Source organism: Semicossyphus pulcher, unplaced genomic scaffold (genome assembly GCF_022749685.1).
Source record: "Semicossyphus pulcher isolate SPU_LCO1_2020_fin unplaced genomic scaffold, fSemPul1.0.p SCAF_11, whole genome shotgun sequence".
NCBI lineage: Eukaryota > Metazoa > Chordata > Actinopteri > Labriformes > Labridae > Semicossyphus > Semicossyphus pulcher.
In genome coordinates this window covers 29,921,445-29,937,996 of record NW_027211615.1, presented here as the reverse complement: position 1 = coordinate 29,937,996, position 16,552 = coordinate 29,921,445, and the positions used below count along the sequence as shown (strand labels likewise).

The following is a 16,552-nucleotide window of genomic DNA, read 5'->3' as shown; positions in this document are numbered from 1 at the left end:
GAAACTGTAAAACAGCAAAACAATTGTTTTAAAAAACTAAATGAATGAAACGTTTCATTATTTGATTTATTTGTAAAACACATCAGATATGAAAGCTTATTAAGATATCAAAGTGATCATTACATATATTTCATCTGTATAAGAAGGAAAAACAGAGTAGTTTTGATAAGTAGGATTGTCCCGTCCAGCCGGTCAATGGTCTAATTGTATTTCAGCTGGCTTTTACATGCAGGAAAATCGTCCACGAGGAGAGCAAAGGACCTGGAATGCATTCTCTCAGCTCCAACTCCATTCTTCAGTGCGTGTGATGCATCGATGCTGGATATTGTATGAAAAATGATACCACACTCACCTTTGGGTGCGGTAAAAAAGACTGGAACCAGGGAGAACTTATCGCATGATTCACCTACAACAATCAAATAACTCACACCAATTGGTTGTCCTTGCTGCTGCAGGAGAAACAAGAGGTAAGAGTGATCCTGTCTGGCCTCATGCCATCTGAGGACTTGCTGGATCTTTGACACTTATAATGCTCAGTGAATTGAATTATTGGAAAATGGCATTTTTTTTTTCAAATTAGCATTTCAATGCTATTTATGCTAGCTGACGTGCAAATAATAAAACAATGTCTTTTTCAAAATGATCAATGTTTGAGGTTTTAAAGTGGGTGTCCTTCTGTCAGTTCATGGATCAAAGCAATCATACAATACAAAACTGTGTTTACAGAAAACTGAACTTTTAAGAACTGTTTGGTTCAGCCCCGCCCATACCCAAGCTCAAAGCCATACAACTGACGCTTAATCCCTCTCCCCCAACTTTAAAGTCAAAACAATTTGATGGGGTTAACTTTTAAGATAGAACCTAGCCCACTTCTGCAGCCATGTATACTCAGACACAACCCTTTAAATTGTCATTTTAAACAGTACTTATTTCTGTTTGAAAGCCCTGTTGGCAGCTGCCCTCCGTCAGGGCTCTGACATTCTCCCTCTGACAGCTCACAGAGAAACTGACGAGTCCAATCCAAACCAAAACCTAAACCCAGGATAAAGAGGTTCAGTGAATGTGGTGTTGAAGGTGTGCAGGTGGATCAGTGTATCAGAGGACACAATGTAGAAGGACAGAATGCCAGCAGGATAGTCCACGTACACTGCTACTTTGTTTGTGGAGGGTGAGGAGAGAGGGATTACTGTTTCTCTGAGGTTGTGACACACAGAGTAATGTTCATTGGAGCAGTGCAGATTCCAGGACTGATCATTCCCTCCAAACCAGCAGTCAGCACTGTGTCCTTTCCTTCTGATTGCTTTGTAAGTTACTGCAATATGAACCTTTCCTTCCCACTCAACCTCCCAGTAACAACGGCCAGTCAGACCATTACTACACAGCAGCTGACAGTAGTCAAATCTCTCCGGATGATCAGGATAAGGCTGCTCCTCTCTGACTGCCATCACCTTCCTGTTGTTGTCTGACAGTCTGAGGTTTCTGTTTGCTGTGTTTGGGTCCAGTGTGAGTTCACAGGCATCTGATAGAGAGAAGAAACAGAACAGCATTAGTTTCAATAGTGTTGATTAACACTGTGATCATGACAAATTCTTAGACATATAATGCCTATATATAATGCCTCCATATAATTGCTGCTAGCATCTCAACTGTGAAAAGCTAGAGGCAATTTGTTGTTTTTTTGCCCCTGTTGATTATCGGATCATCTTCATGGTTGTCAGTAAGGATGTCCTTAACAAATCTTCCATCACTGTCTCTGAAAATAGATTCCCAACGCCATTTAAACCGAAACTGTTGTTTTGATTATATCAAACAAAATACACACTCACACTTCCTTAAACCAGGTTTCAGCCACTGCTCTCCGCTGTGGTCCACCCTGGACAAAGAAACAGGTAGATAATGTACTCTTTATTATATCTAATGAAGTGTGCATCAACATTCTCTCTCCAACATGGGTCCAAACACTTTTAAACATGCTCAATATGTGTTACAGAGACAGTGTGCAAGCTGTTGTTGTCCATCCATACTTTAGAGTGTCCAATTTCCAGAGTGGATCCTCCAGTCCGGCAGACAGTATCTTCACTCCTGAGTCTCCTGGATGATTGTAGCTCAGGTCCAGCTCCCTGAGATGGGACGGATTGGATTTCAGAGCTGTTGCCAGAGCAGCACAGCCATCCTCTGTGATCAGACATCCTGACAGCCTGCAGAGGTTTCAGCAAAAAGACAAAAGATGAAGTTAGAATTACGTAATTATACATATTTGCCAGGATCCTTTCTCAAACTTACGGATATTAGAAAATCACAAATTGTTGTGCATCAACACTGATATCTTCCTTATTGTAAAGCAGCATTTAAAATGATATCTCATGAGAAAAAAGTTGTATCCTCACCTGAGAACTTCGAGTGTGCAATGTGTACTTCCCAGTCCAGCAGACAGCAGCTTCATGCCTAAATCCTGAAGGTCATTGTTACTCAGGTCCAACTCTCTTACACTGGAGGACTGCGGGCTGAGCACTGAGGCCAGGGCTTCACAGCTTCTCCATGACAAGTTACAGTCACCAAGGCTAAGGAAAAATTAGGTACTTTTACTCTTAAGTCAAGTCTCCTTCAGTGCAACCAAGATTTGGAGAGTGTTTGGAATGCTGGCCACCAACTAGGAGTGGTGCAACCTTGATTTGGCTATGATGAAATTCAATTGTTTAAAAAAAGATAAATAAATAAAAGCCTACATGGCCCATTTTTCCCTACTGTGAAAAATTGACAATACACTTAAAGCCAAATGTTTTTTAGACTTGAAACTATACTAAAAGAACAAACAAACATTGGAATTGCCCATGTATACAGGTTAGTACAGCATGCACTTACAGAGCCTCATTGGAAGCTTTGACCACTGGCAGCATCCTCAGAAGAGCGTCTTCTGAAGTGGAGTATTTTTTCAGGTCAAACACATCCAGATCTTTTTCTGATGACAGTAAGATGAAGACCAGAGCTGACCACTGAGCAGGAGACAGCTTGTCTGTGGAGAGACTTCCTGATGCCAGGTACAGTTGGATCTCCTCCACAAGAGAACGATCCTTCAGTTCATTCAAACAGTGGAACAGGTTGATGTTTTTCTCAGGACAAGGATTATCCCTGATCATCTTCTTGATGTATTCAACTGTTTTGTCTTTGGTTTGTTTGGTCTCTAAGCTGCTTCCTGTCTGTGTCAGCAGGCCTTGGAGGAGAGTCTGACTGGACTCCAGGGAAAGACCCAGAACAAAGCGCAGGAACAAGTCTAAGTGACCATTTGGACTCTGTAAGGCCTGGTCCACAGAACTCTGGTAGAGATGTATTAAATATTTTAGACCATGTTGTTTGTTCTTTTGACATTACATTGACACCAGAGTTGATGAACGTCAGGTGGACATGAAGAGCAGCCAGAAACTCCTGAACGCTCAGGTGGACGAAGCAGAACACCTGGTCCTGGTACAGTCCTTTCTCCTCTTTAAAGACCTGTGTGAACACTCCTGAGTACACTGAGGCTGCTCTGATATCGATGCCACACTCTGTCAGGTCTGACTCATAGAAGATCAGGTTTCCTTTCTGCAGCTGCTCAAAAGCCAGTTTTCCCAGAGACTCGATCATCTTCCTGCTCTCTGGATTCCAGGTTGGATCAGTCTCACCTCCCCCATGATACTTAATGTTCTCTAGCTTTGAGTGAACCACTAGAAAGTGTATGTACATCTCAGTCAGGGTCTTGGGCAGCTTTCTTCTGTCTTTGGCTTTAAACACATCCTTCAGAACTGTAGCAGTGATCCAGCAGAAGACTGGGATGTGGCACATGATGCGGAAACTTCTTGATTTCTTAATGTGAGACATAATTTTACTCGTCAGCTTATCGTCTCTGAATCTCTTCCTGAAGTACTCCTCCTTCTGAGGCCCTGTAAACCCTCGCACTTCCGTCACCATGTCTAAGCAATCATGAGGAATCTGATTGGCTGCTGCAGGTCGTGTGGTTATCCAGAGACGAGCAGAGGGAAGCAGGTTCCCGCTAATGAGGTTTGTCAGCAGCACATCCACTGAGCTGGACTCTGTGACATCAGTCAGGATCTCATTGTTGTGGAAGTCCAGAGGAAGTCGACACTCATCCAGACCGTCAAAGATGAACACAACCTGGAACTCTTCAAACCTGCAGATTCCTGCTTCTTTGGTTTCAGTGAAGAAGTGATGAACAAGTTCCACCAAGCTGAACTTCTTCTCTTTCAGCACATTCAGCTCTCTGAAGGTGAAGGGAAACATGAACTGTATGTCCTGGTTGGCTTTGTCTTCAGCCCAGTCCAGAGTGAACTTCTGTGTTAAGACTGTTTTCCCAATGCCAGCCACTCCCTTTGTCATCACTGTTCTGATTGGTCCATCTCTTCCAGGTGAGGCTTTAAAGACGTCTTCTTGTCTGATGGTTGTTTCTGGCCTGTCTGGTTTCCTGGATGCTGATTCGATCTGTCTGACCTCATGTTCATCATTGACCTCTCCAGTCCCTCCCTCTGTGATGTAGAGCTCTGTGTAGATCTGGTTCAGAAGGGTTGGGTTTCCTGCTTTAGCGATCCCCTCAAACACACACTGGAACTTCTCCTTCAGGTTGGACTTGAGTTTACGTTGGCACAGTGTTGCTCGATTTTCTGAAAGACAAGACAATATATTAAATCGAGTGAATGGCATGGAAAAATATTAACTTTTAGTCATTCTTAAACCTCTGCCCTGCTGCCCCATTTATATTTTTAATTCTGTTCAATTTGGTAAAAGTCTCTTACTGCTCTGTAGACAGTCAGCCAGTGTCTTGTGCATCATTTTATTCAGGAAGTGCAGTGTGATCTTCAGAAATGCCTCTCTGCTGTTTCTTCTTTGCTCTGCATCATCTCCATCAATCACCTCTTCATCTTCATCATCATCTTCTGGGTAATCTCTAGTCAGAATCTTCTGATACTTCTTCAACTCGCTCTTCACAAAACAGACAATGTTCTCCTCAAGGAGCTGGAACAAAATAATATTTCATTACATTTATTTTTCTGACATGCTGGTGAGTGACTTACAAGTAAGTAAAAATTCATAATACTGTAATTTTTTATCTATTCATCCATCAATTAGCTATACTGCTTATCCTTAGAGGTTGGCGGGGGCTGGGGTCAATCAAGTCTTGTGAATGTGGGTAAACAAGAGTACACAGAGAAAAGCCGTGCAGGCAAAGGGACAAGATGCAAAGACACAGAAAGTCAGTCAGCAAGTTTAAACTAATGAGCCACTTGCTATGAGGCATTCTTTTTTTGAGGCTGTTTGATTGCTGTCCGATTGAGTTTGTGTAGAATTAGGTTGTTTTCTTTAGAATTCACAGCACCTGTGTCTATTGATGACACTGTTGATGTTACATGTAGTGTGACTACTCTGTACTCCTTTCTACTGGCCTGGTTTTTTTTTCACCCTGTCTTTATAGTGATATAGGATACATCGAGTTACAGAGATTGGGGCAAGAAAAGAATAGCTGGTTGTCATCAGCATAGCAGAGGAAGCAGGGTTTGCTTGTTAGGGTTTGTGGTTTAGACACAGACTTGTCTGACGCAACATTTAAAGAAGGATCCAAAAAGATAAAGTGCAGTGTGTGGGAGTGCCCGAGACACCAAATGCTGGAAGGGTGGAAAGAAGGAAGACCTGGTAGTTTATTGTGTCAAATGTATAAAACATGTATGAGAAGAGAGATATGGCAGTTTTCTCTAGCAGTGTGGTACACCGCTGGTAGTCTAGAGGGGCTTTGAGGGGCCATCTCATTGAGCTGCCTGCCTCAGTGATAGAAATTCTTCCTCTGCTCCGAGAGGTAGCGGTCCCAGTCTTTGTTGTCTCCCTAATTTGTGGACATTTTAGGTTTCTGGTGGTTTGCCGCTAACTATTTCTTCTTTGTGTTAGCTGCTAACTGCTGGTGGGTCACACACATAACACATGTTATTGCCCCGTTACTACCTGCACGGCAGAACCACATGGCCCCCCCAATTAGCTGTTTATACAGATTTGATACGTTTTTAGTTTCTATGAGTTTCAGTTAGCTTAAAGTTGCTGGTATATTTACCCACCAAAAATATGGAGTCGATGTCTGTTTGATGCTTAGTAGGTTGATCTTTGCAGACCTCTATGCTCTTATGACAAAGTCTGTGTAGAAAAATGAAAAAAATGAAGATTTAAATCATATACTGTGTTGAGCGTTATAAGTGTTATTCTCTATACCAAAAAACACCAGTTAAAACACATCACATTATGAAGCTTTACACCAGAATTATAATAGCTTCTCGAAAGAAGGAACAAAAATATCTTTTAAACCCTTACCGTTGATCTGTTGACCGTAGACCTTTGAATTCATAAAATCGATCAATAGACTGGTCACTCACAGACACACAAGTGGGTTCATGTGAGTCCTGTCTCTGCTCTTGGATGCTAACAGAAAAACAAATGATTTTTCATGATCAAGTCAGTACTGATCGCTGACACAGCTCAAACTCTCTAAAATGAAGTAGTAAAAAAACTAAAACAATATGCAGCTATCTAAAAACTACAACAACTTTGTTGTAAGAACTTGCAATTCAATTTGTAATGTGTATATAATCAAATAAAGGGAATATAATACATCCAATAGAAACTGTTCATGCAATGAAAGACAATCCGATCAGCCCACTGAGTGATTCAAATGAAAAAATAATGCATCAGATTGTGAAGGGGTTGTACAATGACAACATCAACATGGTCAGTATAGTGGTCGTAGCTCGTTCCACCACCTGGGGACTATAGAGGAGAAGAGTCTGGTTAGAGACTTAGGGCTCTGTTGTGATGGGAGCACCAGGCGCCTTTCATTGGCAGAGCGTAGTGGGCGGGATGGAGTGTAGACCTGGATGAGGGCGTTCAGGTCGGCAGGAGACATTTCTGTTGCTGTTTGTAAGCGAGCGAAAGGGTTTGAATTTGATGCGAGCGTGTAGGGATACGAGCAGTGGAGGGACATGTGCTGTTTTGAGTTGGTTGAAGACCAGTCGCGCTGCTGCGTTCTGGATCATCTGCAGAGGTTTGAATGTGCATGCAGGAAGGCCTGCCTGCTTTACAAACTGCGACAGTGTTACATGGAAAATTGTGCAGGGAATGGGCCCACACCTTCACAAATAATCACGCTCAAATGTAAATTTGAAAAGTTAAAAATACTTTAAAAGTATTACATAACACATGACACTGTTCTGAAAGACTACTCAGTCAAGGGCACTCCAAAACTGTGGGTAGCTTCAAGGGAATGGAATTTGGATTGGGTCTTACCTTGGATCAGCGGAGCGCTGACCATCATTAAAGTCAATGAAACGACCGATGGACTGGTTGCTCTTGATGGACGTAAAGCCGGGTTCACGTCCAGGTTCAGGACAGTCTGGTATGTTCTGCGTCTTAGGGCTTTAACACAGCACCAGCAGAGATCATTATAACAAGTATTCCAGAGAAAAAGTGCTATCTACAATGGCAAAAAAACTTTGTGTAAACATTGATTTGAGATTGACAGTAGTTATTTCTATGTCTCATGTGAATTTTTAAAATTATGACATAAGTGGTGTCCCATTTCCTAGGTAAAGGTTTTTAGCCTTCCTCTTGTAGCTCCACTCTAAAGGGCCAATACCCAGTCAAGGGATCAGAAGAAGGGGTTGTAGCTCCATTCTATATGGATCCCTCTCTGTCAAGGACCATCAAACACTAAGGTTACAATCAAGGGAATAGTATCTGGATCGGGCCTTACCTTGGATCAGCAGAGTACTGTCCATCATTAAAGTCAATGAAACGACCGATGGACTGGTTACTCTTGATGGACGTGAAGCTGGGTTCACGTGCAGGCTCAGGACAGTCCAGTCTGTTCTGCTCCTCAGGGCTGAAACACAACACCAACAAAGATCATTATAACAAGCATTCCAGAGAAAACGCTGTCAGTGATGCCAACAAAACTTTGTGTAAACATTAATTACAGATTTACACGATGGTTATTTCTATATCTCATGTATAAAGCCTGAAAATATGATGTATAAGTGGTAGCTTGGTAACTCCTTGTAGCTCCGCCCTGAAGGGCCACTACCCACTACTCAAGGGATCAACAAAAGTAGGGGTAGGTTCACAGAATATGGATTCGGCATTACCCTCTTTTTGGTGTGCCCTTGACAGGGTAGTTGCCCATTAGAACACAGCAACAAGGAATTGGACCTGAAATAATTTCCTCGGTAAATACTTACTTAAATCCCTAGCTCTGTTCTGAAAGGCCACAACCTACTCAAAGGCTCCCAACAACAAGGAGCAGGGCTAAAGAAATGGAATTGATTTGGGGCTTTACCACAGTTATCAAGTGCCCTTGAAGAAGGAGTGGTGTAAAATGTTTTCAAAAGCAATGGTGAGAATTTAGATTTGGCCTGGACCAGCAGAGTGCTGTCCAACTTTGATGTCATTGAAACAACCTGTGGACTGATGGACACATACAGTTTTGTCTGTGCTGCTGTGTGGGCTTAACACAACCCACACAGAGCTGAATAATGATGGTGTACTCTGACATGGAGAAGATTCATAGACAGTTAAAGATCCACATCTCACCTCTGAGCTTTGGTCTGGCTGTGATGGTCCCCACACAGAGTGGCTCCCTCCGCTCTGTCCTCACACTGATTCATAGCAGAGCCTTCACACAAACACAACATGTTCATTTCATTATGACATTTTCACCACACAACACATGATTTTTGATTGGAAATAAGAAGAGTGTTCTGGCAGAAAGCCCTGAATGAATCATTCTACCATGAAGTAAAGTGGTCGAGTGCAAAATACGCTTCCAATTCAAATGTTAGTTTGAAATTGAAACTGCCTTACAAGAAAGAGGAAACACGTGTTTATGTAAAAGAATCTACATTATTTTTCATGACTATTTGACGATCTCACCACAGGTTTGCAGGCAGTAACACGAACACACTGGCACACTCTGCCTGATGCTTGTGGTCTGCTGTGGATTCTTTTAGAGACGGTTTTATCAGCTGTTTGATAAACAAGTATGCTCCAGGTTTGCATTGTATATAAGTGTAAGTCGTTTTACCGTACGGTTAGGTGGTCACTAATCTTGTTTTCTTGTTTGGGTGGGCGAGCGGGCGGACGGATGGATGGATGTACTTTAGTGGTTCCAAGCTGGGAAATTGTGGTGTTACAGCAGCAGGTTATCAAAGCAAAGATAACACCGTAACGATACCCTAACACTAGAAGATCAAGAAATTGTACGATACAAATGAACGTGACTTTGGAATTGTAAAGTAGATCCCTTAACTTCTGCATGAAGCCTTTGGGAAACTTGAGATGTTTCAGCGTGACCAGTCTGACTCAGTGTTTGTGAAATGTTGGTTTTTGAACATGCTGTAAAACCAGTTCTGATTTACTAAGATTACTAAGAGCTGTTGTTTCTGGGAACCACTGCACTGTGAAACATTGGACTAAATCAGCTCAACCTTCAGAAATGTAATAACTTGATTCAAACTGTTTCCAATAATAAAAGCAACTTCTGAACAGAGTCAAGCTAAGTCTTGTGTTAACTATCAAAGTCTCCCTGCAGGTTGGAGCAACTAACAGACGTATATGCACCTGCAGTAACGCCTGAGTGTCACACTCAAGTCACTGAGAATGAACTCTGATCACAAATCTGAAGAATATTTACACTTGCAAGCATCAAATAAATTAAATGCAGCGGCCCCTCACCATCATACAGCATCAGTGATAACAGAGATCATCATCAAACATGTACAGACATCTGTGGTAGCATTCTCACCTGTTAAACTCACTGCAGGTCAGCGTACAGACACTTTCACCTTTGCGTGTTGAGACAAGCTCGGAGACAAACGCAGTCCTGGTGTTTGTGTTTTCATCTGATTTGAGGACGTTGTTATACACGCCCTTTTAACTGAGAGTTCAGACATCCAAACCAGTCTAACCTGTGGCCAACGCCGGTGTCAGTTGATGTAGTGCTCCTACCAGCCCACTAGGTGGTGGTATCTATCCCTCTAAGATCACCACAGAAAATGTAATGGAGATGCAGAACAGTGGATCACACTCACATCTAAGTACTAAAACTCAAAGACATGAAGCCACTCTGTGAGGACACCTGGTGGAGAGAAGAGGGATGACAGGAGAGTTTGATTAAAATGAAGATCTTTAGGAGAAGAGTTTGTGAATCAGAAGAAGAAGAGGAGACAAAGCTTGTCTGTGTGGAAGATTTAACAGAAACTCCTCAAATTGTATTCCAACCAAATCTCTTTAGTATGATTCTTTGAGGACAGCCTCTCGACTCTCTGCTCCACTCAAACAAACACTAAATGTATCTTCTAATATGCATTTAGTCTGTATCACAGCCTTAAACGTCATACTGCATCCTTCTGTCCCAAATACGCACTAGAGCACCAAATGTGGATTCATCCGCCGCTGAAGATAGTCCCAAACGAATGCACTTAAAGTGACATGAATACATTCATTTACCGGTTATAATTTGGTTTCTTTAACTGAAGTAACATTTTAAATACAGCATTTGTGATTTATAGCAGTAGAGGATTCTAACACTTGAAGTGTTCATCCTCTCTCCAGTCTTGCGTTGCTCCAGGGGACGCCAGAGGCTGCTGCTGTGATAAGATGAATTTACATTTTAGATTTGACATTGGATCCCTGCCTCTCTTTTAAAACCCGTTTCTAAGCTGTGATGCAGGTTTCCCACCAGGTGGCGATGTTGTAACAGAATCAGATGATTCTGCTTCTGCTCGTTCAAACATCCAGCTTTTATATCTGATGATTAAATCATGTCTGTGGCGTGCGGATGGAAATCACTGACATTTCCCTCAGTGACTAATTCACTGAGCAGTCTGATTTAATGCCTCAGACGGAGCCAAACAAGCACTTTAATTTTATAAATCATAAAACCAAAACTCAATCATTATTGTTCATCTTGCTTATTTTATACGAAGCTTCTGTAAACGAAGAAGTACGACCCTTCTCCTGATCAGATTGTTTCCATGAGTGAAATAGATTCTCAGCTCAGGAATACGTCATAAATTAAACTTGTTAAACTGTTGTGTTACTAACACTTTAAATTTCACACTGCAGAGAATGATGAAGGCGCAGCAGCTACAGATCACTGTGGATCAGGTTTTATCAGCCGTAACATAATGACCACTGACAGGTCTAGTGAACAATGATTATCTCATTACAATAGCACCTGTCAGTGGACAAGTGCCAGCTGTGATGGCTAGCTGACTGGGTCAGAACATCTCCAAACCTGCAGCGTGGGGTGTTCCCGGTCAGGACCGAACAAAAGAGGTTTAAGGAAGGAAAGCCAGTGAACCAGCGACAGGGTCGTTGTGTATGAGGCTGTGTAGCTGCAGACCGGTCAGGGTGCCCATGCTGACCCCTGTCCACCACTGAAAGCGCCTACAATGCACATGTGAGCATCAGACCTGGACCACGGAGCGATGGAAGAAGGCGGCCTGGTCTGCATGTTTCCTTTTACATCATGTAGATGGCCAGGTGCCTGTGCGTCTCTTACCTGGGGAAGACAGTGCACCAGGGTGCACTATGGGAAGAAGGCAAGCCGCCGGAGGCAGTGTGATGCTTTGGGCAATGTTCAGCTGGGTCCTGCTGTTCATGTGGATGTTACTTTGGCACGTACATCCAACCTTAACATTGTTGCAGACCAAGTACACCCCTCCATGGACATGGTTCAGGAATGGTTTGAGGAACGACGAGAGAATCCATTGGAGCGTCTGTGGGATGTGCTGGACAAAAGAGTCCGATCCATGGAGGCCCCACCTCGCAGTTTACAGGACTTAAAGGATCTGCTGCTCTCGTCTTGGTGCCAGGTACCTCAGCACACCTTCAGAGGTCTCGTGGAGCCCATGCCTCGATGGCTCAGGGATGTTTTGGCTACCTACACAATATTAGGCAGGTGGTCATAATGTAATGGCTGACCGGTGTACACTGTAGTTCATCATCGTCATCTTTATCACTCGGGGTCGAGTGTGACTGTCCTTCTTGGTCCTTGGGGGTCTTCAGACGGCTGTATAGTGCAGCACCTTCATAGGCAAGTTTCCTCCAAGACATCCTATTGGTTGCTGTAGTCTCCCAGGTGTTGCTGATGTTCATCTTGATGCTTTCCTCATTCCGTTTCTTTTGGCCTCTCAGAGAGTGTTGTCCTGTGAGCAGCTGGGAGTAGAAGAGAGTCAGGCATACGAATGATGTTTGGCCCATCTCAGCTGGTGTTGGGTGGTGGTGCCAGTGATGGTGGGAGTGGTGGCTTCATCCAGTAGTTATTACAGCTACAACGTAGTTTAGAACATTTGTTTTTTTCTGAACCCGACAAACAAACAGCTTCTTGTCTGATGACTAATTCTTCCCATTCCATGAACCTGGAGGGAATCTGCAGCTGGCAGAACACTGTGTGGATACATGTGAAGCTTGCATGTCACATGTCAACATAAACAGATGTGTTTGTTGGAGTCTTATAGCATCAGGATGCTTCTGAGCTCGCAGCTTCGTGACATGTGGACGACTAGTAGGAGCGCTGTCAGACTCTATTTGAGTCCATTGTTTGAGGATAAGCAGGTACAGTCATGGCCCGGGCTGTGCCTCTCCCTCACTCCTCGTGTGTCACTTGTTTTTTCCCCTCCTTGTGTGTGTTGTTGTTCCCCTGTGTGTTTTCTCTGTCTGTGTGTGTGTTTAGGCGTGGCCATCAATTACAATCCTGCTGCCAATCCACCTACACACCTGGGATCCATTCACTCCTCAGCTCCTGCAGTATATATACCCCGGCTCTTCACACCAGTCTTCACCAGATTGTTCAGTTTGCATCAGTGGTGCTGTGCTGCGGCCAAACTTGTTTCTTGAGCTTACCTGTGCCACAGATTCATCAGCCACCCAGGATCTCTCTCTGTCTGCCGGCCTCATTTCTCCGTGCTCTCGGCTTCGGCTGCTGCTGCCACCGCTCCCACATACTCCAGATCAACTTCTCAGCTTCAACCTCAATTGCTGGTTAAATAAATAACTTTGAACTGTCTCCTTCTGTCTCTGCTTTTGGGTCCAGCTACTACACGCCTTGACAGGCATGTGTTAAAGCTGTGTAAGACCTGTGACATACAATACATACATGGAAGTGTCTGAGCTGCTGCTATTCTATTAAAGTTAGTCTGACCACTTCCTGCTGACTTAATCTGATTTATTATCAGAGTAACGGATCAAATCTCACCAAGCTCAGGCTAACGTAGACTTTCATAACACAGAACACTGCAGCAGCTGTCTGAATAGATCTGCCTGCATGTTAATCAATCAGTGTGTTGCTGTCAGAGCAGTCATTAGTCTGTAATCAAACTTGTGCTCTCTGACACAACCTGTCATTATGCTAACAGTTAGCTGTCATGCTAAAGAGATATATGGTCTTTCGAAACAAAGTGCAACATGTCACCCCGTTGGATTGGAACAAAACAGCCACGATACACAGCCAAGCACTGAAAGGCTGACAAAATGCCTGGAGCTAGCTAAAATATATAGCTACAATCTATCAGCGTATCAGAGGGTTAATGAAGCGCCCAGAGGAGGGTAACGTATCTTTGAGAAGTCCGTCTTGTCGGCCTGTCTGAGTTTCCTTCCTTCTTTACTTTAAACTTAAACTATTGGTGGAAGATCATTACACAAACCTACACAGAGACCAAAACCATACATAGCTTAGCTTAGGTTAGCACATAGCTTAGCTTAAACACGTACAGCTTTTGGCTAACATCTGAAAAATCATTGAAATTCTATAATTTTCTAATGCAATGGAAACGTTGCTCATAGTAAATCAAACAGATCTACGACTTGGCAACAGGAAATGTTTCTAGTCTGCTCAGCTCATAGAATGCTACAGCTCTGCTATTAGCCAGAAAGCTAACGGTATGCTAGCAAGATTCAAAGTCAATCGCATTGAGACTGACATACAGCAAATAATAAGCCAGCAGTGTGTTTAACAACAAGACTCGCTAGTTAACCATGTCGTTGCCCCCAAATCAACGTGAAGATTTCACCAACAAATGGGCGGCCATGTTTCCTGTAGGCCATGTTTCCTGTTGGCCATGTTTTTCTGGCGGCCATGTTCACCATCGGCCGTGTTTCCTGTCAGTACCCGATCCGTCCCAGCTGCCCGATCCCTTCTGCGCATGCGCATACTTATTCCTGCCCGATTTGTACCAGACGTGAACATTTGACGGCAGCAAGTCTTTTTTTTAATAACTTTATTAACAACACAATATTAGACAAATACACTACACTGCAGTACAAGTAACAGTACGTGGCCGTTATTAGCAACATAAAAGCACAGAAAGGTTGCATAACTGCTCGATTTATTAACATTTATTGTGAAAAGATGTTTTACTAAAATCACGTGGTGATCAATACAGACACGCATGCGTGGAACAAATCGGGCAGTGTCGTAAAACAGGTTCAATTCTGCGCATGCACTGACTTTTGCGCATGCGCAGAACGGATCGGGCAGCCGGGACGGATCGGGTACTAACACTTCCCTCCAGACTTCCTTTTGTTTTTTACAGTTGAGAAGGAGTGAAATGATCGAGATCGGATTCCTTGCATTACTTATGAGCTTTTGCAGACCTGGAACACAGCAGCGCCACATTATAACGGCATTGAGTTCCCCACCCTGAGCATATTGTTGAGGAAAATGGACGCCGTCTGAATACGTTAAGAGAAACAACCCTGACAGCTCTGACTGATTCTTTCCAGTCCTGTGATTTACGGCTGTTCGTGTGAAGAAAGAAGCTGCAGCTCAGCACCTGCAGCCACCCGCAGCAGGATCACAGCCAGCACATTACAGACGTGCCTGCACGCTGACACGACTCCAGAGGCTGCAGCCGTGAGTTATGGCCGCCGGGAATCTTATAGAGATGTGTCATCCCACTGGATCACCTGGAAACTGTCTCCAATAATACATCATCATGTTGCAGCCAAAATATGCACATTTGTTTGTCCAAACTTGTCCCACAGATTTCTGCATGCACTGAAATCACAACAATAAGACGGCATTTGAAGGTTGTTTTTAATGTGTTTAAGTAATTTAAAAATCTTTAACAAAATAAATATCCTGCAATAAAATAATCAACATTTATATATGTTGCTTTACATTTAAAGAGAGGCGTTCAGAACATCCTACAAAAGCTAGCTTACAGATGTTTTGTGGACAAAATGAGGCAAAGTGAAACAACAATCTGCATTTCATTATTTATATATTAATAACATGATGTAATATTATATATCTAACGTGTGTTTATGTCAGCCAGCACAGGGAGAAACACGCTGCTCTCTCAGCATCAAGTGTTTTTAATTATGGGGTATAAATCCTCTTTTATCGAACAGGGTGAGACGTCCGTATGTATCAAAGATGTTTTACTGCTTCATTTCAACACTTGAGTGAGCATCTGTTTCACTGTGAGCAGCTTCGAACAACAGCCTTTGTCTAAGTTTATCAGTGATCGAATCATGTCAGCTCTGAGCTCACGGCTCTCAAATAAACACGCTGATGAAACAAAGACTCACACAGGTGCACTGACAAAGGTTATTGTTACCTCATGATACAGTGTTAAAGGGGAATTCTGGTGCTTTTTATTCTGGGCCCTGTTTTTAAATATTCTGGGGTCTGAAAGTTTCAGAACGTCTCCAGTAGATGTGTTCGTCCTGCAGCAGTGAGACAGGCTGTAATGGCTGCAACATAATCCTTGATGGGTCAAAGGTCGTCCACTAAAAGTTCTTGTTGTTCCCACTGACAGGCTCAGATTGTTATTCTAAGTGTGTGACAACATGACAGAAAGGATCCCTACAGAGATAGACCTTTGTGTTACAGAGGAAGATGATTGTTTTAACCACACACAGACGTTACATCGCTCTCTGCACACACACCAGACTCCATACGCAGGACACAGGAGTTGCTTTGGTCCTCCTGCTTCCATCGGTTAGTTATTTTGTGTAACACAAATGCTGTGTGTGTCGTGTTGTGCTGTTAGGATGTGTGTAAAGACGCTGTATATCCTGCAGACGGTTTATACTGTCCTAAGGTGAGCAGCACGAGCACTTCCTGTCACCTCAAACCAGATCAACGACCTGCGACGCCCGGCCTCTAAAGATATATTACAGATGCACGGATTAATACTAAACACAATGAGTGTACTTCAGTGTACAGTAAATACTTTGCTTCACAGTCCTAAATCTCTCAAACACTTTGATGCTCTGCAGTCAGCTCCAGGACCTCAGCACAAGCGGCTCATAGCTTCTCATGGTACTGTAAGTGGTACGCGTAGTTCATTTCAGGACTCTGTAGCTTGTAGAGACACGAAACCTTCTGCACATCATCGTACAGCAGACATGTCTTTGGTCTGTCTGCACAGCTACGAGCAGGGACGATGATTCAGTCGGCTGCCAAACAGAAACCAGAGGATCATGTGACACTTACAGATGACAGTTGAAGTCTGGCTCTTTC

General features: G+C 43.2%; 1 pseudogene; it reads right to left on the bottom strand.

The window, feature by feature from the left end:
* Nucleotides 1–118: 118 nt before the first annotated feature.
* LOC138612066 (NLR family CARD domain-containing protein 3-like) lies at nucleotides 119–9,863 on the bottom strand (annotated as a pseudogene).
* Between the last annotated feature and the right edge of the window lie 6,689 nt (nucleotides 9,864–16,552).